The sequence below is a fragment of the Phoxinus phoxinus genome (genome assembly GCF_949152265.1).
Source record: "Phoxinus phoxinus genome assembly, chromosome: 18".
NCBI lineage: Eukaryota > Metazoa > Chordata > Actinopteri > Cypriniformes > Leuciscidae > Phoxinus > Phoxinus phoxinus.
This window is the reverse complement of record NC_136893.1, coordinates 12,534,987-12,562,191: the sequence shown is the minus strand read 5'-3', so window position 1 is coordinate 12,562,191 and position 27,205 is coordinate 12,534,987. Positions and strand designations below refer to the sequence as shown.

The 27,205-nt window shown below is 37.9% G+C and overlaps 1 protein-coding gene across 21 annotated transcripts in view; it reads right to left on the bottom strand.

The window, feature by feature from the left end:
- The window catches only part of hspg2 (heparan sulfate proteoglycan 2), a 105,461-nt gene that overhangs the window by 77,565 nt on the left and 691 nt on the right, over window positions 1–27,205 (bottom strand). The window lies entirely within an intron of this gene.

Below are 27,205 nucleotides of genomic sequence, written 5' to 3'. Positions count from 1 at the left end.
CCCCTCTCTGGCATTTCCAACCCCCGATCAGACCCATGTCCAATTTCCAAGGCCTTGCGAGCACAGCGTGAGAAAAGGATTTTAGTACTTTAGTTTTGTTCACATTGGAGTGCAGCTGTGTAACGGATGCTACCGCAAATGACTCAAAACTACTAACCTCCACAATTACTTTACAATCAATATTTGCAACATGTTCTGAATACTGTTTGAGACTATCAAAAAATAAAAATAATATTTATATACTCACATATAAATAAATAGAATACAACTCTTGACTACAGAACTGATTACTTGATTATGGTACAGTGGCAATGAAAATTTAATTGAAACTATAAAGTCCTGACTGCTCATTATCTAAAATGTAATGATACTAAAATGGAATACAATACTTTAGAATAGCAATAAATAACAGTACCTACACTCGCCACACTGTATTACAAAAGGAATTAATGGACGTAATGGGGATGACGGTTTTTATAAACACACAAATGGAATGTAAACCGTAGAGCGGTAAGTAGGTGAAAGCTTGAGATATGCACTTTATACCCCCATCTGAGTCAGAACACCACAGCACAGCTTAACACGGGCAGAACGGAGGGCAAACTTCCTGACCTCCATAAAACAACTCACTGTATATTATAGGGCCAGAAGTGCAAAACTTCCATTACCCTTCTCTTATCATATATAATGCTTTTAGCCATGTCAAAGCAGAAATAAAGTAGCATTGCACGCATCCTTCATGGATAGGCCTAATGCAATCGAATTCACTGGGAGGAGCTCAGCAACAAAAAAACGGTAGACAAAAAAAATGACAATTCTAAACTTATTCTATACTATACTCAATTCTATACTTAATTTCATCAAAGAGTTCTGTATTAGGAAAATTTACTTTTACAAATATTTTAGTGTTCTATGAATTACTTTATTAGTTTCACACTTGTTAGCCAAGCAACATGCTAACATTAAACTTCACGCTATTGTGGCACGTGGAGCTGCTCCTATGCCTATGCAGAACGTTCCAAACAATGCATTATAGTTTTGCATTTTTTAATTATATATATATAAAATTTTCAAATTTCCTATACACGTCTGTTTAGTTTTTATTTTGTGAACACATTTCCGTTTAGTTTTTATATATTTACTTTCAGTTTTAGTAATTATAGTTAAGAAGAGTTTAATTTCAGCAAAGTTTAATGTTTGTAGTTAACAGTTAAGTCTTGTGCAAACCTCTTAATAATAAAAAATAATATAATTTTTGAGAATTGAACAAAGAATCAAACAAATGCAACTTAAAAGTAAAAATGATTGCTCATTCATATTAAAGATGAAATCTTGTTGAAATCTATGATTAATCCTTACAAACATTATTCTTGTATTGATCCATTTATGTTTTGTCTATTGCATCTTTTAATATCATATACTCATAGATATACTCCTATGCATGTGCTCTATTCAGACCTGACATTTAGTTTACTTCTACTCTGACAAATCCATGTCTATTTGTGGGCTAGACATGCTATTTTTCCATTTCTGGTCAGTGTGGTATCCGGTCTAATGTGTGGCATCTTGTTTAGTTTCACATGAAATGGTTATCTTACTTGAAATTAAGGTACATCTGTATTTACAAAAATAACCTTGGTTCCAAATCAGTCACTTAGGAGTTTCCATGACATTTATTGGTTAGCAATGGAAGCAGAGCAACTAACTATGTTTTGGAACAATGCTAGGATTAACGATGAGGAAGTTGGAGTGAAATTCACATTTTACACACCTATTATACACAGCGGCTATAGAAAACATTAATCAAACAGCCACGGGATGACAGCAGGAAAGATTTATGCAAGTGAAAGACAATAGCAAAAGACATACAGGTAGAGACATAGATTCCTCTGCGAGTTTAACCTCTCGGAGAAGGAGAATGTAAGGTGATGATAAGCTGCCAATTTTGACACTAAACCTCAGCTTGAGCACCATTAGGGTAAAGACCATGATGAGAGTTACCCTTCAACTACACAAAGCACTTTGGACTGGATTTGACACCAACTACTCTCAACAAACACATGCCCCATTCACTTTAACCATAGCATACTCGCTGGATGAGGCACATTCTTAAACAAGTTGTTACGGTCCTCAACATAGGCTTAGGGGGAGAAAAGGATGGTCAAAAGGCTGACAGCATACATCTGGCAACTAGAACCCTTGCCCCAAGACATGCATGCATTCCCACATGGACACAAAGCAAGCATTTGGGATTGAGCGAGGACTCCCACAGGCATTCCAATGCATACTGGGCAAGATTTGACATACATGCTCTCAAATGTGGCCTGCGCAGCTGTTTCCCATGCTGAAATGGAAGCTGGGAGTTTCGCTTTGCCTTTAGACAATCAGGTTTCTCTGCTATTCATCTTTTCCACTCTCTGGACATGCTTTCCCAGTGAGACACTCTCCTGCTTCACTTCGCTATTGAGTGGCTCTGAGCAGTCATCCAGCTCACACTGATCTCCACATACTAAAGGCTTGTTCCTCCGCACCAGGCATTAAGCAGCTGACCTGTGTGGGCTTGCATGGTAGATCTGGCTTCATGAAAAAGGAAATGAGGTGACCAAGACACTATTAGGCGCAGTTTTAAAAAGTCTCAAGTGATCTGATCACATGTGGTCGACGTTGCTTTTAACATTTGGTAATAAAGCTCTTGTTTTAGTACAACGGATGATTCACAGGTTAGCAAGCAGCCCTGCCAAGGATTCATTCAGACTGATTACACTTTAAATGCAATGTGGTCACATGGGTTTCAAATAATGTCGAATGTGGTTTGAATTATTCAATCATAAAATGTTTTAGAAACCTGTAAAAACTGTATTTAGCGCTGTCAACTTGTAATCAGATCAGCTATAACAGTTTGTTCAGGGCGTAAAACAGGGTCTTAGCAACCATGAATTTAGGAAGTTACACAATTATGACAAAGCTTTATCAATAATAGAAGAAACATAAAAAATAAAGTAATAGTTTACTAAAAATATAACATGGAAGCTTAAACATGCTTGCGTGACACAGGAGAACAAACTTCATTGGTTCGTGTGTATCAAGCAGGACAATTTGAGCTACTTTTTAGCTTACTTCACCTTTTTGATTTGAAGTTTGATTTAAGTTTTTCGGTTAAAGACTCAGAGGCATGGACGCGGGAACTTGTTGGTGCTGCAGCACCCCCTTTGGCAAACTGTGATGACAATAAAATGATAGCTTATAAATATTTCTGGTTGTTGTTTCTGTTCCACAACATTTTGTATGTCACGTTTGGTGTGTGGAATGAAGAGATGGATCATTTTAGTTATTATTTAATTAAAAATTATTTAATTTATTTTCAGTGTGTAGTATTAGCCAATCAGATGTGCCTTGACGCGCCTACGCAGCACGCACACTCACGGCCCACACACAAGTTGCGCAACTACTACGAGCAGGACAAGCTACTGTAGTTCCCGCCGGCGAACTTCCCGGTACCTTTGGTGTACCGAAATCATCGTAAGGTAGAGACCCGGTGTCTTACATCTCTGCGTCTTTTTCCTGCCGCCATGCAGGCCCAGATTTATATAAAGGATCGTTAAGCGTTTAAGAAAGTCCCTCGGATAAGACAGATTTGCATAGTCTGTTACTTTGTGGCACTTAGGCCTTTTTTTGGCCGTTATGCGGTTTATGAACACTTAATCTACTTGTGGTTGTTTTAAAATAAACATTCCTGCACGACAGAAATCCATGTCTGCATGTTTCCTAGCGACTGCAGCGCGCGCACATCTGAGCACACCGAAACGCTATTGAGCTATGAAAACATGACGAAACAAAAGTTTGTACATAATACAAATAAACATATTTTTATTCATTATTTGCTTCTATTGTATTCCAATTTTTTGGCCTTCAAACACCTTAAAATGCACATATGTTGGTCCGAGAAATCCAAAATTTCTGTATAGCACGAGGAATAACCGCCACCAAATGACTTCCCGCGCGCCTGAACAGAGGGACATAAATCTCTCAGGTTTCATTTAAATATATCTTGATATGTGCTTCAAAGATGAAAGAAAGTCTTATGGGTTTAGAACGACATGAGGTTGAGTAATTGATTCCAGAATTTTCATTTTTGGGAGTTTTGGGATTCATTCAGTTACACTGGCATGAATAAACCACTCAATACTGTCCAAACCACAAGCAGTCTGCTGCTCTCTGGGTGTGTACTGTGACTTTTCACCCTGCAAAACTTATCATTTATGACAGATCTAAGCAGAGATGCCCAGACTTCCCTCTCCCTAGACACTTCCTCCAACTCTTCCGGGGGGACACCGAGGCGTTCCCAGGCCAGCTGGGAGATAATTCCTCCAGCATGTCCTAGGTCTTCCCTGGGGTCTCCTCCCGGTGGGACGTGCCCCGCCCGGAACAACTCGCCGGGAAGGCGTCCAGGAGGCATCCGGAACAGATGCCCGAGCCACCTCAGCTGGTCCCTCTCGATGTGGAGGAGCAGCGGCTCTACTCTGAGCTCCTCCCGAGTGACTGAGCTCCTCACCCCATCTCTAAGCCACCCTGTGGAAAAAGCTAATTTCGGCCACCTGTATCCAGGATCTTGTCCTTTCGGTCATGACCGACAGCTCATGACCATAGGTGAGAGTAGGAACGGTAAATTGTAGGACCGGTAAATTGAGAGCTTCGCCTTGCAGCTCAGCTCCTTGAGCAAGTGGGTGCTATGACAACTTAATCTGACTGTGTACAGTAGGAAAGTAGTGCACATTGATGTAACTTCAGCCGCCATCTGGAAGTCTTACTCACACTGCTGGAATCCCGCGATTGAAGGATCAGGGTTTCCTGTTCAAGGATAGGAGTCACTTTTGTTAACAGTAACTATCTGACTCACCAAGTTAGCTAAACTAATCTTAAAGGTCAAAACCCAACGTTTGGAAAAGTCATTCTAAATGAGTGTTTGTGTGCATGTTGTCAAGCACGTTGTACCTCATTTCCTAAGCAAACCACCCCTGGAAAGTGCCATGCAAGATGAGTTTGGTTAAACAACATTTGATTCACTTTTATGGAAAGTATGATTCTATGCAACAAATGAAAACCTCCTAGTCCTAAGAGACCAAGTGCTCTTTTTGATGTATAATTGTGCCCATTTCAACAATATCAACTGTACTATATTTTAAGTGCAGAAATGGTGCATTTTAGACAGGCCGCAAGCAGGTCAGACAGAGCCAGGTGCTCATATGACATGGTCATGAAATAAGAGCCTATGTGTCTCTTCAAACTAGATCTAAAGCCAGAAGGCAGGCCAGGCCATATCCCACACTAATAATGGCAACATCATAGGAGGTGCCTGGGCTTGACAGCGTGACTCAAACAAGTTTGTTGACAACATGACGCCATATGACCGAAAATCAAGGGAGTGGGCGCAGTCAATTAAACATTAACACACTGTCAAGTCAGTCTTATTGCATCCACTAACTCAGTTTTAATCAAGGGAACGGATACCATCTTAATTGCCGAAATGCATGTGGGTGGGCCGAATATGTGAGCACATTCCAGTGGAAGCAGCTTCAGCTACTTGTGGGGGCTCAGATGGCACCCAAAGAAGAACAACTCTCCCCTCAATTATCACCCCAGCAGGGGAACCAACAGAGCTCCTGCGCATCCAGACCACCTATGTACTAAACTCCCTGCGTTTCAATATTGCCTCAGACTACACTTTCACCACACTCCAATTTACACCATCAAAACAATCCAGAGGATCTACAGTCCCTCCACTGTTTCGGCCTGAAATGTGTTTCTGACAGCACCCTTGTTTATAGACCTTTCTCACAATTATGTCAGAGGATGAAACAGGCAGTAAAAAATGGGTCAGAGAACTCTTACAATAGCTTGTGTCATAAAAGGTTTCAGTTAAAGATTTTAGATGTACTGTAGAAAGAGAAAGAAAGAGATTGGTCTAATCAACAGAAACACAAAATATTAGGCTATGTTATCTGAACAACATTAATGATCTAAGTTGATTTAACAAAAGAAAAAAAAGTTGTGATATATCATAAAAATAATGTCAGTAAGATTTGCATTCTTACATTAATTCAATTTCTATTTCAAATAAACGCTGTTCTTTTGAACTTTGTGTTCATAAGGTAAGCATAAGAGACTCAAATGTCTCTTATAAATGGTGCAAATCATTCAGATAATCCATCAGAGGGGTCCTTTAATCAGAAATAATTACACCTGGTCCAATTATGTAGTTAATACAAAAAGCAGTACGTCATGAGTGTGATAACCGAATATGCAATATTTATGGAGCAAAGAATATCCGGATTGCCTACTACATCTGCTGAGATTTCTAAGGATAAGACCTGTATCTCATAAACTTAAATGAAAAACTGTTAAGGTGTGCAGGTTAACTGAATTCAGTAAACACTATAAAAGTATGGTATTTCCAATGGAACTGCAGTCTTTGCTCTTTATCTACAAGACCATCCATGAAGAAATATCTAAGAAAGAGCAATTAGTTTTAGAAATAACAAAAGAAACCAACCTATATTTCACAAAGTTAGTTTCATAAGTTTGTAAGCAGGGCCGCAGTGAAATAGTGTTCCAGTTTCACTTTCTAGATTTCATTCTTGCACTTTTTTCAGTTAAATGAAAAACAAATATGAAAACTACTGAAGACTGCAGACTTTCATATCCGTCATGTGACAACTCTACATTCCGATTGAATAAAGTAAACCACAATCGACCTAATTTCATAAAACTGGTCAAAGTCTGTGGTAGGGAATAGGGATTTAATCTTTATAACCAATTTTTGGTTGATAACAAATAAACATAAACATGGCAGAGCAATTTAAAATTCTAAAAATACAGCAGTGTTTCCGGTAATAAGAGCTTTATGGTGACCTGCACTTTGGAGACCGAGAGCAGCTCTTGTTCCCCCAGACGACAGCTGAGCGTGGAGGTGCTGAGGCCAGTGACAGTGCGCGAGGGAAAAGCTGTTTATTTATAACAGGAAGGGCCTCTGTACAGCAGCTAGCTGTCATTTAAGAAGAACTTCCTTTCTTGTCTTGGTGACACTGTCCTCTTTCCAAAGGAACCTTGGCGTCGTGACTGCTTTGAAGAATGATGCCACAAGGCTCCAAAGAAGCGAGACACAGGATAGACACAATCAAACAGAATAATGTTTATCGCAGCAGTGGACGCGTCAAGGATACGTCAAGATGAGAGTGCAAAGGTTTATGAGAATTTGACAGCAAAACAACGACAGTGAGCCAGTTCAGGAGAATGTTTCACAGAACTCTGGACAAATAAGGTTTAAAGGGGTAGTGTGCAATTGCTGTCAAACAGCTTTCCCTGAAAACTCCCCGTCACTATTGGTCAGACAAACAGAAAGCCCTGCCCACAACTCACGCAATGGGTTGACTAAGTTGCAATAATTTTGTGTTTTGCTGAAGAAATAAGTCATTGGAATAACATGAGGATGGTGACAGAATTTTCACTTTTGGATGCACTGTCCAAAAAGGAGTTCAAGTAGTAAATGAGTTCACTCAACATATGATTATATTTAACAAACAACAAAACAATCAAATTCAAATGTTGAGAATGAACATCCAAGCCCTGCTCACTGCATGAATGGCAAATGATATGAAGGAAGTTGTGGCTCTAATGGAGCTCCAGTTTCCCACAAAGCCAACATTGGTGACAAACTTCCGTTCCTTATTCTCATGGCTGTTGGAGCTAATCTGGCACCACCTGTTGTCTTGGCTTTAGACCACACTGTGCTGTGGTACGCCAGGTCAAAGACAATTTAATAAGAGCTGCCTTATTAAATGCCGCACACGCTGACATTCATCACAAGATTTGGAAGTGTAACGTAGTCTTTCAGTGATGTTTTTAATTATAGTTTACCCAAAACTATAGTTTACTCACCCTCATGTTATTTTAAACCTGTATGACTACCTTTCTTACAAGGAACAGAAAAGAAGATATTCTGAAGAATGTTTCAGCTGTTTTTTTCCCAAACAATGAATGTCAATGTGGCCCAGAACAACACTGCATTTTCAAAATATCCTCTAGTTAGATATCCATGTCTGACAGTATTGTACTATGAACATTCAGAATACAGTAAGGAAGAAATATTGTACAACCTAACTTTGAGATGTCTGACCAAAACAATTGCATACAATAGCATCCCCCCCCCCCCCCCACCCCACATCACCTCTCTTTGTTTTGAAAGGATATTTGTTAAAATCTAGATGATCCTCAACGCACATTTTGGGGTCAGTGAACATGTGTTTGTGCCAATCAGTCTGGCTACTGAAAAGTAAAAACCAGCTGTTTTGTTACACTGATAATTGTAGGAGTAAGACAAATAAAGTGGCAGCAAAATCTCGTGTTCCTCAAAACAAACAACAGATGTTGTCTTATAATGAACACACACCAAGACTCTCAATTGTTAAATTAATATAAAATATAAAACATAAGAAATAAAATAAAAACATGATAGTTCAAGAGGAAAAAAGGCTGTCGAGCTACCCAAAAAAATGTGAATTATATTTTATGATGATAAATAAATACATCATTTTAATTCACAGTTTTTAAATAATTTCATAATCAATTTGGGTGAACTATCCCTGCTTAAAGAATCACAATAACATGAACTGACTGTTGCCTTGAAAGCGAGTGGCAAGCTCATATCTCTTGAAAATCAGAGGGTGTGTGCTTTGAAATCTGCGATCCTGAGATACAGAAATGAGCTTATTATAACAAGCCTGAAATGCAGTTTGTACATGATTTGCCTTATGTCTTGAAAGCACATTCAGGAGAATCAAAGAGGAAGTTTGTCTGATCAAAGGGGAACTCTTCCTGGTCACATAGCACTGCTTAAAAGCCCTGCTTTGGCCCACACTTGGAATATAAAGCCCCAGTGAGGTAGCTTGACTGATTATTAATAACATTTCCTCTGGCAGGTAACACACGGACCAGAAGATGCTACTGCTCCACTGACCCCTTTTGCACTCAGACTGAAAGGTGTGTGTGGGTGGATGGAGGTGATATTCACTTGGAGGTAAAAATACCACTCAAGCCAAGTAGCTGCCGGTGAAATTTCATCCTACTATCAAGCCCCTTGTCAAAACGGCTGTGAGCAGGATGAAGGACTACTGGGACAGAAAACAAGCCAACTAGGAAGCTAATGTGCTTGAGTTTAATGCACAACACCTGTGTTTTTAAACAGCAAGTCATCCATTATCAGTTAAACGTTGATCAAGGTTCATCACTCAACATAGAAATGACTAAAAGCATGATGATGGAAATTATATGGAAATTTACAACTTTGTAAATTCATGCATCCATTTTTGTAAATTCATCACCCATCATGCACTTAAGGTCAGCATTTTTGACTGAAATAATTGACTATAACTTCTGTATATAATACTAAAACAAAACACGTGGCCACATTTCAATCTGCATGTAATGTTATGTTAATATCATCTTAACATTTAATGTTATTACTGAATGTTTTTCATTTGCTATGAAGAATCAACTCGTTGCACTGTATGTTTCTGAATCACTTAAAATAATTAGTTCACAAGAGTGGGACTAGACTCATTGCTCTACACATATTATAATGTATTGTAGATTCAGTAACAGTAATGCAAAATCATTGAATAAATACTGCTGGCAAAAGTATGAGTATTTTAGCACCACCAGAATGCACACGCAACGATTCAATCCAACCCTATATCTATTATGCATTTTTACTTCATTAGCATGTAAGAAAAACTGAATCATTATCCATGTCACCATATACACTCTAGCTGTACGAGCAACACAATGAATGAATGAACGAACAAAATACTTATTTCAAAATATCTAAATATCATCATTCCATTCTCAGGATGTGTTAAAATAGATCAACTGACAAAAGAAGCCTCCTTGGTACCAAAGACAAAAGGGTGTTAACAATTATATAATTATATTTAATATAACATTTAAGGCAGTCAAAAAAAAGAACATATTGGAGCATATTTGTTTATATTTATGATTCAATTTAAACAAAACAAAGTCCTGAACATTTCTCTGTATGTTGTGTTTCTCGTACAATGAATGATGGATACATTTTTACGAGAGGATACTAAGTGGAAGCCATGACTTCATACACGACTGTACTGAAAGCCTCTTTTGTTAGACCTCATGCCTAGAGCCTCAGCATCATGATTGAAGGTTCCTGACGTCTCTGCTCAATACTGTACATTTAGCAGCCAGAACTGCACTGTAGTTGGGGTTATTTCAGGCCACACATCAGTAAACTAGTTAGAAAAGAGCGGTTTTACTAGCATTTCTGTGGTCAAGGTGTTCTGGGAACAGCCGTCATTGCTCAGCAGTTTAGACCACAGCATTAGCATAAACTCTGAGGGTGAGATTCAGTTAAACAGGTCACTGTTTTAGCAAAAACTCCACGGAGAGCATCCTTACATGTCATATAATTCCACTTTCACTGACTTTTACTTTGGATGTTCCATGCTGGTGGAATGACTTGCCTAACTCAACCCAAGCTGCTGAGTCTTCAGCCATTTTCAAGAAATGGCTGAAGATGCATCTTTTTCGTCAACACTTATACTACGGGGCTGTTGAATGCTTGAATCTGATTGGTTGACCAACGTTTTAAGGTGTGCAGTTATTTTCAGGGAAACACACGGCTAAAGTAGTTCCAGGTCTTGACTGCATTACAGTTCCAAATCCAGTTATTTCAAACGGTTCCTTACAGCCTACAACAACAACAATATAACTAAAACTCACAATGACACTGATTAAGCAAATAAATACAGTAAACTATAGGATAAAAACAGCTAATTATTTCCATGTTTTTTTGCCACAAAATTAAGTTTTATTTATTATTTACTATGGAAAAGCAAATACTCCCTTTCTCATGCTCTCTTCCACTCAAACTCACATTACAATATAACTATTATGATGATTACAATTTAACAATTGTTTTCTATTTTGAGTTGTACCATTTGATATTTTTGTGGAAACAGTTTCATGATTCTTTGATGAAAAGAACAGCATTTGATTAAAATATTGTTTGTAACAATGTAGAAGTCTTTACTGAAACGTTTGATCAAGTTAATGCACTCTTGTTGAATACAAATATTAATTTATTTTACAAAAAAAAAAATCTTACTTTTGAAGGGTAGTTTATTTGAACATTCCTGCAGCCAATTATTTCACTTCTGCATGTGAGAGGGGATCAGGTGCCCACATTGTCTGCTTGAAATACTTGTCCTCTGATTGGCTCATTCTAGCTCCATTCTCAGTTTTAAATCCTTGGGTTTAGCCTCCCCTTGTCACCCACTGACAAAGGATCAAGGAGTTGGCCAGTCAGAATCTGCAGGATTATCTCTAAACTGGCTGGGTCAGAATTCAGGAGAATCTTGAGGCCCCAGAAACAGTTCCACCAAATGTGAGAAGAAACTAAAGTATCTTTTCCTTACTTAAACCGAATCTATGGTTTAAATAGGATGAATCTATGCTTCCAAACGGGGTCCGGGACCACAATGAGGATGCAACTCGAAGCTTAAAGCCTGTGTATTGCATATATGCGCATCTATATATATATATATAGAATCATCCAACATAGACATCAGAAGAATCAACTACAACAATAAGAGGATTCAATTTCATTTGGACCAAAAGTGCAGACAGTTTTTTTTTTTTTTAACAAGCTTTAACAGCCATCATCTTAAACAGCTTTAAAGTCTAATATACTGTAGAAGAATGGAGGATACTGAAGTATGTAAAGTATAGTACAAGTAAAGAATAAGGTAGGGGAAAAACAGCCTATATACTAATGAGTGAGTCTACTAATTAGTGCACATAACACGTAAAAATTGTGGAACACATCAGCAACAGCCTAAATTCTTGAAAGTTAATTGAGACAAACCAAACTGTGCTATAACAAAATTCCTAACTAGTTGACATATGGCCACCATGCCTCCGATGGATCTTTGACAACCAATGTAAAAAAAAACTGTAAACTTTGAAAAAGCTTTGTAAAAGTTACAAGGTAAACCCACCTTTTGACCTTTTTGTGTCTTTCAGTGAGTCATTTATTCTTCCTGGTTGAGTTAAGAAAGCTTTACCACAAAGGTGTCCAAACAATTGTCTCTTTAAAACCCACTAGATTGCGTCACACCATATGTTTCCCATTTCAAAATCCATTCAACAGCAGCTAAAACAGCTGTTACGCATGTACTTCAGAATTATGACTGACAAAATAAACATACTTTAAGACGGTTTACTCCTCCTTGTATGAACCCTGCACATATAAAAAAAAGCATGTCACATCAACAAATACATCCATTCTCCAAAATTGGACACAGCAGTCAGATTCTAAATACTATAAAGTTACTGTGTGACAATGGATAAAGGTTTTGATTATGATGAATGGAATGAAAAGCTGGAAAAGCTGCAAGGCTGGAGATAAACTGGCCCAGTGGCAATACTTGTCCAAATTAAACTACAGGAGGTTTGAAATGTTTTTACAATGATTTTAATGGCAACATCCTGATTTAAGCGTTTCTTGAACTTTATCCAATGGTGGCCAATGTTTACAAAAATCAGTAATGGCTTGAAAGAACTTGAACGATCAAGTAATGATGGTTTTAAAGCATGTCTAAATTCATTATACTACTTCAGCTACCTTGAAAAGACAGATGTATCAGTTCTGATTGTACATAGGCAAACTTAGTACAGCATATACAATGTTTTCCCAGAGGATACAAAGCCATTCAAAAGTATCATGCATCTAAAGTGTGCTTATATTAGCCAGTTCAAAATACTGTGTAATGCAACCGTCTGTTCTTAACACTCACGAGTGAGTGTGTGACAACGATACATTTTAATATACATAGCCTTCAGAAAGCAAGTAAAAAAATCTGTTTGTCTTGCTAAACTCTCGAATTATCATGAAAAACATTTCTGACAAGAATCACATCAATCAAACATATTCTGTATCTTTCTCATGCATTTTAATATTTAATATTTAACAGACAGCTGAAGACCAACCAGCCTCTACAGAATGTTTAGGTAACCACTCTATCATTGAATTATTTTCTGACAAGGACTAGTAACACCTAGACGGTAACTCTCATGCTGGGCAAACTCTCAAAAGAGCACATTTGTTGCCATCAAGGGGAAAATCTGAAGACGATAAAGGGAAATCTTGAAAGAGTCTGGCAGAACGAGGCCATTACTCTACAAATTTTTTTTTTTAAATGGCAGTAATGGATGACTGGATGTTTGTTTGGTTTATGGCATCTGCTTAATGGCTCACTGGGAGCTTTCAAAGATGCATTGAAGGACTCTTAATGAATAGAGTTTTTTCATTACGTTTCATTAAATGCCTTTAGGAACTGAAACTCGCAACAAACAATATCAGCATCTGAAATCGCTAACACTGACATTTAGATGGTATATGTACTGACACCACAGTGTTTACTCCAGATAACAACTCTATTGTCCATGATGGCTGCTTAAGGAAGGAATTCCCCCAGACTGCACCACGCCTGTTTGATCTTGTGCAATGAAAAACCAGATAAAACTCCCAGACTAAAATTAAACATAACTTTTTCAGCCTTCCTTCCTAAATCGTCCAAAATAAACAATCACTTAATAATGAACCTGGAAACAATAACAAAGCACAAAACCAGTCTCTTTGGTTGAATAAACAGACGGAGATTTACAAGGTTATTAGCAACGTATTGTACGCTGAGCCAACAGGAATCTCTAGGTAACAGGAAAAAGTTTGAACATACAAACCAGACGCTACTGAAGGATCTCTGCTCTCCCAGTTAAGAAATTACCTTTTTAACTTCTCACAGTAACAGCCATACCTCCAGCTCAACATTTGTATGCCAGGGGAGTCATCTCACATAAAGGAAAGTGAGGGGCCTTACCTGCCCATTCATTGGAAACAGATGTGAAGCATTTATTTTCCTTCCGGCTAATTACAGGCACACAAAAATCAAGATGTCCACGAGAAAAGGCTCCCAACACGGGAAGAGGACCCGTTACATATCATTTAGTACAAGTAAAGTCTCAGAGTTTTTACATTTAAGGGATTGATTCAGCAGCATAAAATGCCACTGAACAGTTCATAATGGCATGATCAATCTATCAGTATAATGAAAATCAATCATTTAACCAACAAATCTGTAATGATTCCAAGGCAAAGACATGTTCTTCAGCCACAAATTCAATTCAATTAAAAATAGGCTAAATAAAATTCACAACCCATTTATTCCCATAATACAATGTGTTACATTTAGATCATAGATTATGAAGACCATATTTTTTTTATTTGTAATAATGCACACCTATGAATCATGCACAGTATGAAAGAATGATTGAATGAAGCATTTATATAGTGCTTTTATATGTACTACTGTACACCCAACAAGCTTTACAATCATGTCAGGGGTCTCTCTTTAACCTCTGTATGTCATACATTAGGAATGCACAATTAAAGTAATTTTTTTATGTTGACTTAAAGTCAGCCATCAGTGCACTTTCTGTTCAAATAAAATAATGTGTAAATGATAAATCTCATTGTCCCATCATGTCAAAAAACAAAGGCTAGTAATTAGTTATCACGATACCAAAATTATGACTTCGATACGATAACTGACTAAAATATTTCGATACCAATACTGAATCGATACGGAAAAAAATAAAGAGACAGTAAAAGTAATTGAATGACCTTAAATAAGAAATTAAGTCAAGTGGGGAAAAAACAGTTTCACTCTATAAATTAACTATACACTGATTCTTAAAGCAGCACCAGGTAACTTTTCAACCTTAATAATATATTTCCAAGTCTCTTGTGATGGTACATCGACTTACAATAGGTTGAATGACACGTCTGCCATAGCCTGACGGGGTCTGTAGCGTTTTTAATCGTACTTTTAAACTTCGGGTTTCGGGTAGTAACCGGCGAACAAAGAGAACTACAAAATTCGACTGCTTTACGGCATATACGTCACTTCCACCACCACCCCCACTTCCTTAAAATCGGACGTGCGAGCCAAACTAGCGTTTGTTTGCCAAATGTTATAGTTATGGCCGAAGCAGCACAGAAAAGCAAGAAAGCAAAGGTTTTGTCGGAGGAAAGCAACAAGAGGAAACGAGAAAGTGGTCGCATTAAAGGCAGAACGAGGATCAACATTGGGCTAGCGTTTCCTCGCTGGCGTGAGCTGGAGGAGGAGGAGGAGGAGGGGTGCCCGATGTTTTCCAGGGATTATTCTCTTTTTTGAGCGACAGTCCCAGAAAATTCATATTCTTTCGCCGGGACACGAATTGTCCCGTTTTTTTGTGAAAATATACGTTACTTCTAAAGTAGAATTTCCTGGTTTCAAATTAAACTGTTTCCGTCTACCGCTACTGTGTTTTCTTCATAGTTGTGTACAGTACATCCAATCCTGTGTCCGTAAACGGGTAAAAACCATGGTAAAAACGGGTAAAACAGTGGATTGGCCAATGCCAGGCGTTTACTTTTATTTGATTAGAAGCTCAACTTATCGCCTAGCAACTGCCTGTGCTGTCGGTCGGTCGCGCGCGCGCATCAACACACATCCAAGATGATACAGTGTGAGTTTAGTTGCTAGCTAGCTTTTTAAAAACTGTCTATTTACATCTATTGTGTGAAATGGGGAGAGAGACGGACGAGGAGGATAACCACTGTCTATGAGGATAACACAACAAAGTCGGATGAGCCACCAGTGTCAAAGAAAATACTACAGACCCCAAAAAATAATAATAATCTGAATGTCCCGGTTTTTCACAAATCAAAGGTGGCCGATGCCGATGCGGACTTTCAAATATCAAATGAAAGCCTATGTCTAAACGGCGTGTACAAGTTTGATAGGGGCTACATTCTTGCAAGTAAATATATAAGATGTACAAAATAATATTTTAGGATACCTAACATGTCTGTGATATTTGTTTATTTGCAAATCGATTTGTAAAATTTGCAGAATCATCTATGGTAGCTTGATATTATAATATTGACGATATATGGTTATTATATCTACAAACATTGCATTGAAGTATCATATAGATTCAGTAAAACGGTAACCAATAGACTAGGCTACTATAATGACGCTGGCTTGTAAACGTGAGCATCGCGATCATTTGTCGTTTGAAAAAAAAATAAAACCCATGAAATTATATTCATATCATGACATGCTGAAATATATGCCACTGTACCTGGATGAAGACATTTCACACGCGACGCAAGCAGAACACCTGCATGTGAACTCCTACAGTGTTCAGGGCTATCATGGTTGTCAACAAATGCACGTGCATGTAGGATGACAGAGTTTACGACAGTAGTAGAGGACAATACTGTTTCCCAACTGTAGGGGGACCCCGAGAGCAAAAAAAAGAAAAGTAACCTAGTGCTGCTTTAATAAATATATTAAAGCTATTCAGTCAAGCAGCAAGTGATTTTCTCTTTTCTTTTGATGTTTGATTAACATTGACACAGACAGCAACCTATTTATTAGGCTGTCGTCACTTTAAGAGCTCTAAAGAGCACTTTTAGAGCTGTCCATTTTGACATTTTTGACCATTCAAGCTCAATAATCCGCAAATGAGAACTGAATTTGCGACCGCATGCTGTGTGAAAGGCGGCGTTCTGTGCGTGCTCTTCAGGTCTGAGCCCGGCAGTGCGAGTAGCACAGAGTTATTTTTGGAGGCTAACTCTGCTTAACCCTTTTTTAAGCACTTTATTTTCTCATGCATCCATGTTTCTTTGTCGCTCTAAGATGTCATAACTTCAATCCGTCTGCGCGGATATATTTCACTCCTGCTGCAGGGAGAGGAAGCAGAGTTCTGCACACAAGTCTTGACTCCTGCTGTCACACGTCGATGCAAGTTAAGAAATACGGTTCTTATTATAGTGCAGTCATTCTTAAAGTACCGGTACTAATAAAATGTGGAATTGTACCATTTTTAATAGCAGGGTCTCGTGATACCTTTCTAGTACCAGCATATCGTGAAACACTACTAGTAATTAAGACACTACCCATTCTTCTGTTCTTAATCTCCACACTGCAGGTTTTCCCCACAAAAGAACAAAGTGCATTAAACTTGTGCCTACAGGCAGCTCTTGAACCCGTGCCAAGGAATTTGACTCAGCGAGTCTCTCCTCTGTGCCAGATCTCAATAGTAGTGTGCTCCTGACACTACACTTTGTGCCCATGTCAAGACCACAATAGAGGCCTCGAGGTAACGCCAAGGCCTCGAGTTTTTCTAGCGGCTAGAAATCTGCTCCACAGCAGCAGGACTTCTAGTTAGTCATCAATCACCACTGGAAGGGCTGTTTAATTATCTGGTTTAAAGGATAATTGCTTTTGCTGGCTCTAAGTTAAAGGTAGTTATAAAGTCCAGGGTAATTAAGAACCTCTGGTTTGAAATGTCGCTCCCTGCTGCTGCTCGCCAACTGCGCCTAGTTGTCATGGAAACGCAATGTTTATTGTATGGACATCTACATTGTATTTCCATGTTCCACATTCTTTTTCTGCTTTGGAAACTTTGAAGAATAAAAGTTAGTAACTGTTAAAAGTGGAATTCTAGTCATTTTAGTCAAATATAAATTTTAGTCCTCAACTAAAATGTCGCTTGTTGCTAGAACGCCTATGCAATTGGCAAGTGGGATTTATTTTTTCAATAGTCTTATTTATTTCATCATTCAAATTAATTTTCACATTCATCTTGACCTAAAGGCCAGGATAGTCCGGTGAGGGGGAAAAGTAGTAGTAAATACAACAAAAATCAATGATCAGCTCTTTTACACAAACTCTTTTTATAAATATTCTCAGCATTTATGGTTAAGAAGATGACGGTCACTGAAAGGGTGAAATTGCAGTTTAAGCCGGGGACACACTTAACGACTAGCTGAAACATTCCGAGAGTGAACTGAACACACTTACAGACTGTTTCCAACGACTGGAGCAGATTTTAAACACCGACTGTGAACAGCCTCTAGACGCAACAGTCTCTGACCCCGCGCGTTTGGGCATGATCAGTCATAAGTATCAAATTACATTTTTAATCGGCCTTACAGTCGTTAAGTGTGTCCCCGGCTTTAGGTCATGATGTGTGGGTGGAGGGAAAATTGCACTAGGCCAGTTTAGTCTGAAAACCACAAACATTCAATTTCAAACCAGGGCCATGCATGCATAATTAAGAATGCATAATACCGGTACTGTTATTGAAGATGTCCATGTCCACAAAACATGGATCATCAGTCATTCATCATTATGATGAGTCAAAAAAAATGTTTTGTCTGGGTTCTACTAACACTATCATTATCATTATAATATATAATGATCAATTCATGCACAAGTAATAACCTTGCATGAGCTACAATTCTAACACAAAAGTGCAAACAATATTGAAATAATTGAGTATACCTTTAAAACGGGGTCTAGAAAGCAGTTAATGGGCATGACCAGGGTTTGTTTTGTAGGGGAATGCGAGGGAAAAGCTTCCCTTCTGTAAAACCACCATTACCATCCCCATTAGATTAACAGTGTTGTGTATCATGTAAAACTTATGTACTAATATAAATTACATTTTTTAGTTCTCTATATGATAATTTACAAACTATAAATAACAACGATTGACCAATCAACACAACATTGTAATGCGCTGTGCACAGTCAATCAAGCTTTCGGCATTTTTCGCGCTTGGCCAGGAGAATGGTTCAAACACATCTTTTGTTGTTCTTTAAAAATAAGTGAACAGAAGGTATAATATTTATTTTATTAGTGATTAAGAACATTCCCCTGACATATTAGAAAAAATAACAAACATAGCTAAAGTAAAATTTGACCTCTGGCCACAACAGAGGCCAAACTGATGCGTTGTGGTAATTTAATTCTGCCAAAGCACTTAACCACACAGGATTTACATTCCTCCTATATCAGACAATAGCTCAGGTTTCTTTACCACTGTTCTTGGCAGCATTCAATGTACACATGTGAGTAGGTCAAAAACACTGTAAACAATGATCATATAGGAGCTCAAAGTGGTTGTAATGGATATAGGAAGGGATTAGTAAATCAGAACACTTTTGAGGTTCAAATAAAGTGGAGCAAAAGCAAACTGTCAGCTACACCCTTGCCGTTGGATAAGAGCACATAGCTGAAGGCCTGTGGTATCTGCACCAATCATAACATGCCTTGAGTAAACACAGTGGTCTGCTTTAACAGGTTTCAGAGTGGGATTGTAGTGGGATTGTACTTTTTCCATTAGAGGACTTAGCCATAAAACATATGGCCTGAAACCATCAGAGGCAAAGTTCCTACATGGAAAACATTGCAGCAAAGCACTGAAACTTCTGGTCATGGAAATATAAATGCGAGATCTGAAGGTTATGAGAAGTTTGCAGTGTGGGATGTGGTTTTGGCACCATCAAGAGCAGGTGGCTCTCAAGTAATTTCATTATTCCAGTTTAAACATGTTTGCTCTTATAGCTTGGTACCAGATATGCCTGATACTAATCTGAGCGTGCTAATGCAAACGCAAGGATTGCTTCAACCAACTGCACTTGACATTATCTTTTACATTTCATTTATCTTCTTTAACATTGGAACTCTGTTTATAAAAGCAGTATAGAATTAAAGCAGAACTGTGATATGATTGTGAAGGGGGGAAAAAAATAGGCAAATATACAGTGGGGTCAAAAAGTCCATTCACTGGCGCTTTTCCACTACACAGTACCAGCTCGCCTTTGTTTGGTTTTCCACTGTGTAAAAGTTGTACCGGTACCTGCTTCCAGGTACTGTACTTTTTTTCGTATCACCTTCAGCGAGGTTCTAAGCGAGCCGATGCGATACTAAAATATGACGTGAAACACGGCAGAATGCTGATTGGTCAGAGAGAATCGTCACTATTCACTGCGTCATCATTGCACGCGCCAGACGGAGTATCCTGAATAACCCCGGCATTTTTAAATAGTTTTGCCAGAGATTGCGTGATATACCCATTACTAATATTATGTAAAACAGCATACACTCGATTTCCTCCATTGTCCTGTGTGTGTGGGTAGCGGTTGTGTGTCGCGTTGCTATGACGACCAAGTACTATTGTGGAGGTACTATCTGCAATGGAAAACGGAGCGAAACGCGAGCCGAGTCGAGCTGGTACTGGTAATGGAAAAATCACACGTTAATTTGACTGAAGTTTTAAAAAAATCAAAATTAAATAAAGAATATTTTTCTGAATTATACAGCTTGATTTTAGAGGGCATACTGTGCTTCAAATGAAAGCAAAAAATAATAATTTTCTATATAGTACAGAGACCTACGGATTTCTAATTTTACATCATTTTACAAATCAATGTTAATGTATAAAATATAAGTAGAAAAAGATAAATAATGAATAAATACATAGATTACTCTCAACTCTATTTATAGAGCACTTTCAACACCACAAGTGGAACCAAAGTGTTGTACAGAAAAAGATGAGAGGATATAAAAACAAAGCAAGCATATGACATACACAGCATTTTCCAATTAGATCAATTATTATCTTAGATTATAATATCACTTCTGTGTCACTATAGTACAGGAAAGACTTACAGGAAAGCCTGAGTAAACTTAGCTATTGGGAAAGGGCTTTTGCCTCATAGATAATTTTGAATTTATTTCCCTGGCAGGATGATGAGTCAGCAACTTTGCAATAGAGATTCACTGGAATCAGTGGAATACTGGAAGAGTGCAGATTTCCTCTCTTATCACAGAGCGCACATTGAAGGGAACCAGGGACTGTAAAGTCCTTCATAGAGGGCTTGTGTCAAATGTCAATTTGCCAAAAGAAACACAATGAAATATTACTGGCAAGTATTTGGTCAGGTGAGATTTAATCTTTTTATAGCCACACCCTCACCCGTAAGCCAACACAAGAATTACCTCACATCTCGACTCTCATCTGAATGACAAAGAGAAGCACTGCTTGCCAACAGCCAAGAGCCAGAAGTGCCCGGCCCCTGTAGAGGGGCTGTTGACATGCTAATGTACATCAGCCTCCTGGGTGGCTCAACTAGTTTTATCTGTGGCCTCTCCGGTTGAACCCAGCGAGCAGAGTGGTGTCGAGAAGGTGGCAGATATACTGAATAGAGGCCCAAATACTCAAAGGAGCCAATAGCAGCATGGCAAAACATGAGAGACCCTGGCAACCCCTTTTAAAAGGAAGTACATCACCAACAGCGCACTCAATCACCATATCCAGAGTACACTAGGTCAATGACTCTTGTTAAAATGTCACTTAGACGCACCTTTACGCTTTTGTTTTGGTTAAACTAAACACTGCAAAGCAAGTCTTTGTTATGTCTGGTTTTTCGTGAACATTAAAGACCGCAAAGATGAGATTTATCTTTTTGGCTCTTTTCTTGTAAATTGATAAAAGGAACGTTTACAAAATCAAGTGCTCCGTCGTCTATCTTCTCGTTTTTATTTTCCTTTCGCTGTGACCTGAGGGCACTGAAATTCTTTTTTCTTTCTCAACATGATCTCAGCGGTGTAATAACAGCCTGGGAGAACCCGTGTCCTATGGGGGTTGCAGGAGGCTCGGAAAAAGTAGTGCCTTTCTTTCTGGGGCAGGCCGAGGCTTGTCGTAGATTAATGGAAGAAGAGGTCTCTGCTGAGAACTTCATTCACACGCTGTTTTCACAAGACACTCTTTACAACTTACAGCAAGCACTGACAAAAGCCATCTGTATTGAGTGATATGGAAATGTTGATATCATACATTGGGATGCTATACTGATGAGTGATGATACAGAAGACTAGTGCGCTTATACTTATTGCAAATATAATGTAGGCATACTGTAGACTTAACTCAGAGTAAAAAAGGGATGGGGCAATATTAGAATTCTGGATGCAGCAGTAAATGTATTATTTTCATGTTATTGCTGATAGCAGATAAATAAAATAAATAATCAATTATAAATTTGAGTTGGACAAAGATTTGATGAGAAGCTGAAGTCCACGGTGATGTCAAAAATCTGTGATCCATTTTAGCGGGACTGAGGGTCTAAGTTTTGAATGCTTATATCTCCTAAATGCAAATGTTGTCATTGTTTTGGAACACATCAGCTTATTCATAACTTTAAGGTTAACATATTCATACTAAAAGCTAGAAAACTTACATTTTATTTTCAGGGGGCCTTTAATATTACATACAACATTTATTAATAAATTATTTACTTTCCGTGTTAGATGATAGCAAAGGTAATGTAAAAATAAGGTAAATGAGAATGAACAATTAAATATTAATATAAATAATAATAATTAGATTTAAAAAAAACTATAATATCATCCAATAACCAATTTGCTACCAATATATTGTGCAGCCTTAGAAAAAAAACTCCATAAATAGTTATATAGCACAGATATTTTTAGTACAGCAAATTATGCATAACAATACATGACTCATGCTCTAGGCAATAAAGAGAGACATTCAGGTTGTTCCCATACAAGTCTAAAAAAAAGTATATCAAAATAAATCAATTCACTTGCAGTGCAATTTATCAGTATGCATATTCTCTGGAAACTGAATCCCTGATCTTGGAGTTGCTATTGCACCATTGTCATTTCTGAAGATGACTGCTTTCTGACAACCAAGTCATCCAACACGTCGTCCACTGAAATGGCAGCAATATATCAAGCACTTCTTGTGTTGACTCTATTGGTTTTGACATAGCATGGGAAAGTGGGACATAACTGATCAAGAAAAGAACTTAAATTTGCATTTATGGGAATAGGCGGTCAGAATAAGGCAGCTTCTTATGAAGCATCAAGCCGCACAATGAGCTCTCATGTCTGCACTTGCAAGGGTTACAATACCAGCTGAACTGCAGCTGTGTTTGGAGTCTGCCTCCTGCTCTATCACAGACAGCTGGCAAATGAAAGATGAAGATTCCCACAGTGATGTACCACAGGTTACCTGCAGACGAAGCGGAACGGGGGGTATGGGGGGGGGGGGGGGGGTATGTGTGCAAGTAGATTACATATATGGGTGGGAACACTCCTTAGCAAATTGAATTCAAAGGAGCAACATTTTGATTGGACTTTTTAAAACGAAACACTTAATTATAATACAAAACAATAACTTAAAAAAAGCGATTTCTAAATCTTGAGTCAATACATCAGCACATAAATATGCTGTTCTAACCACTTTGACCCCAATCCAAACTGAAGAAGTCACACTTCACAACAGCAGCACAGGCTGTTCTCCAGATGTGCCAATAAGTTTACATTCAGCAACTTCAATAAATTATCCATATACCATTTACGACAAGAGCCAAAAGAGTGACTGAAAATGAACTTAAAGTTGTGGTGAAAGATAATGACAGACCATTTTTACCGTATTGTGATGTACATCTGAGTTTAATATCATAAAAAAAAAGTAGGGCGAGAGCCTGGTTACCATCGGCTGTTTATTGAATTCTGACATGTGGCAGTTGTCCTAAAAAATTAATGTTAGGGGTTTAAGTGTATTAATTAAACATGTATGATTGAATCAGACAGTGGAATCAATTGCCAACAGAGCTGACCACATGTGTAAATTTAAAAAAAAAATCACATCGGGCTAAAAAATGGCTTCTTTTAAAACAAACATGTTTACATAATGTATTGTAATTTATATATATGTGAGATTGTATTTGTAAATCTTGTGGAATGAATGAAGGGTGTGATCATTGTTGTGCTCAATGTATTATTAACATGTGTATTTTATTTAATTTACTTTTTGTTGTTTTTTTGTTGTAAAACTGTTGACATCAGCCTGCCCAGGGACTACAGGTGAAAATTAGCACAAGTGCTACAACCTGGTAAAATGCATCTCTCCTTTTTAAGGTTAATGTATATTTTGCATTGTCCCTGTTTAAATAAAGTTAATAATAATAATAATAGTTCGCAATAACATGCATTTACAAAATTTGTATTCATTTTCATTTCACATTGACTTTAAACACAAAACGCAAAGCAATGGAAGTAGCAACCACAAGGTTATGGGTTCGATTCACAAGAAATGCATGCACTAATAATAAACATGTAAAACAAATCACTTTGGATTAAAGCTTCGGTCAAATGCATAAATGTAAATCTAAAGATATGTTCTTGTAGTTCGGTTTTCTTGGTTCTTTTGGTCTGGACCAAAAAAAGAAAATAATACATTTAGTCCTAGTTCTTAGCGTTCACACTGTCATTTTAAGACCGAACTCTTAAGATAAAAATAAATAATAATAATTTTGCGATGGAACTTACTGAACATCCAAAACAATGCTGTGTGCTAGGCTAAATGTGCTTGTTATGTGCATACGTACAGTATGATGGCATTGTGTGACCTGCTGAAAACTCGTGAAGTGTTTATAAAAGTCAAAACAACGGCAGGAATTCCCACAAACAAAGATCTGCTGCAAGGACACTGTTTCTGATGCCGTCTATGAATGTGTTGTGTTCATATTTCAGTCGAACGACACCAAAGTTCACTTAGCAGACCGAGACCCATCTTTTCAGGGGTCTCTGCTTGTTTGGTGCGCACCAGGGTTCGGAGGGCAGCGTATACACTGAACTGTTCAAATGAACCGCACAAACAGAGCAATTGCACCAGAGTTCGATTTAATCTAACAAAACCTGCCGAGTGTAAACACACCCTAAGAGCCCTGAGAGATCTCAGATTATACAAGCATATATTTTTCTAAATTGCCATAAATACCATTTCAAAGTGTGTGATTTTACTGCAATTCATTTAGTACCAAGCATTTGCTGAATGTAAAAGACCATAATAGGCTGACAAGCAGCTCACAAAACAAGATATATAAAAGCACACACTGAGACCATTAATAATCTCCTGTCCTCAAAATCTCATTGAACACGGGCCCAGTTATCCCAGCGCTGTGCACTAGATTCCTCTGTGCTTACTTGGAAGACCGTGTGGGTGTGAAATTGACTAGGATGGCTGGACTATATCTAGATATTACATAAGATACAGTAAATGTGGGCATACTTGGGAGGCCAAGACGGTGAAAGACGTAACAGAACTGGAGCAGTTAACTGAATATATCCACAGGAATCCAGAACTACTTTAAAATCCTGCCTAGATGAAGTCAGAGTATATTTGTGAGTCTCTAATAAGAGAACCATCTCAAAATAAAATAGTACATTGTAGCGCTGGATATCACGGGACACACTCGAACACTTAAAAGGCTTTGAAAACAGAGCTAATAATAACAATCTGCCTTTAAAAGGGATAGCTAGCACATAAATGAAGATTATGTCATTATTTACTCACCCTCATGTAGTTTTCAACAACAAAAAAGAGATAGGGGACCTACTTTGAAGAATTTTTCAACTGTATTTGTCCATATAATAAGAGTCAATGGGGTCCAAAAATACTGAAATCTTTTTCTAAATATCTTCTTTTGTGTTCCACAGAATAGAAAAGCCATACATGTTTGGAACGAGATGAGCGAGTAAATTCTGACAGAATCTTTATTTTTGGGTGAACCATCTCTTTAAATGAAGCGTTCGGTATTAAGTAGAACTTACAATAAACACAGTTTCAAACTAACAAAAACCTGATTTGCTTGAGTGAAATGAAACTTTGTTAATCGATAACTGCAGGTCTACAGCTCTCAAAAGAGTTTCCTACTTTCTTTCTTCATCTCAAAAAAAGGTCAAACGAGCTAAAAGCAAAAGGAATGACACTGGTCGTGAACCCACTTGCAACTCTTTATCATCACACAAAACTTCAACGACCTCACAAATAGACAGTTTAACCCAAAAATGACATGCGTCAATAAATAGCAAAGGATCATCTCTCAATTACCAGGCCATTGATAGTTAACAGCAGGGAGGGAGCACTTGATTGTGTCAGTAAACTAAAAGGTAATAAAGTGCTTTTATTGGGGTTTTGTCAGTGCTGATTGATACTTATGACCCTGAAATTCCAGAAGGACACCAGGGATGCCGGTGGCAACTGAAGCCCAGTCTTCAACTGAACTCTTTGTCAAATCTTAGGCAAGCTTGTAATGGAAAAAGCACATGGCGTTAATTCCATTTAATTCAATTACACTGCAACTGAGACAGTGGTCCCTGAAACAAAGCAGCAAAGATCTCAAATTACCAAAGGCAATGGGCCCCCGCTACACATCAGTAAATTGAGAGAGGCTCGTGTTCACCGGTGTCTGAATGAGAAGAGAGGGATTATACATGGTATGCAGGATGAACGCAAGCCGATTTAAAGAATCTGAAGTTATACATGACAAGACTTTCCGTTAGCATGTGATCCAGAGGATTTTTGAAGGATTCAACATCAAAGGCGTTCCAAGACATCACTAATTTCAGCTAACTAGTTAAACTGACTGCAAAACGTACAGGAGGAGGAGGGGGTGGTTTTTGGTCAGCGAAAGTACATTTTCTTATCCTTTACAAGAACCAGATTAACAACAGTAACTTTAACTTAATGCAAAATAGAGCAGCATGCCCTAAAAACTGACTATTTGGCGTTAAGGTAATATCACATGCTATTCCATTTCCAACAGATCAATTCAGTCATTATCTCCCAGTAACTCTCCACCTACATAAATGAAGTCTAAATTAATCTACCAGCAGTCTGGAAGTGGTACAGTATTACAGGAACCAAGAAATTTGAGAAGTGAGTATTCGTTTTTCACATTAAATGATTATCTCATAGCCAATGATTTGATCGGATGCTTTACCTCATTCAGCCACTTTATTTTAATTGTAGGAAATATTTGATCAAACTTTTTTTGAATATTACTCCTGTTAATGCTAATTTACTGCACAACGTCATACTGAACGCAAGAATTCAAAGACAGTTTTCACAAAGGTGCCAATTTCTGTGTGAGTGCCCAGCACAAACATTGAGTCAATAAGCAAGTCTATGTAGAAGTTGCGCTTTTATGTAATGTATGAAGAGTAGCTATATTATACAATTAATGCAGTCTATATGCATTGCTTTAATCATAACATGAGAAAGGAAACAATCTCAAAACAGGGTAAGATCATCCCACCCATAATAATAAAGATAAACGGCTTCCTTTTTCACCATGGTTGCAACTAAGCTACTAATTAAGGTAAAAACATGCATGAATGCACGTGAAATA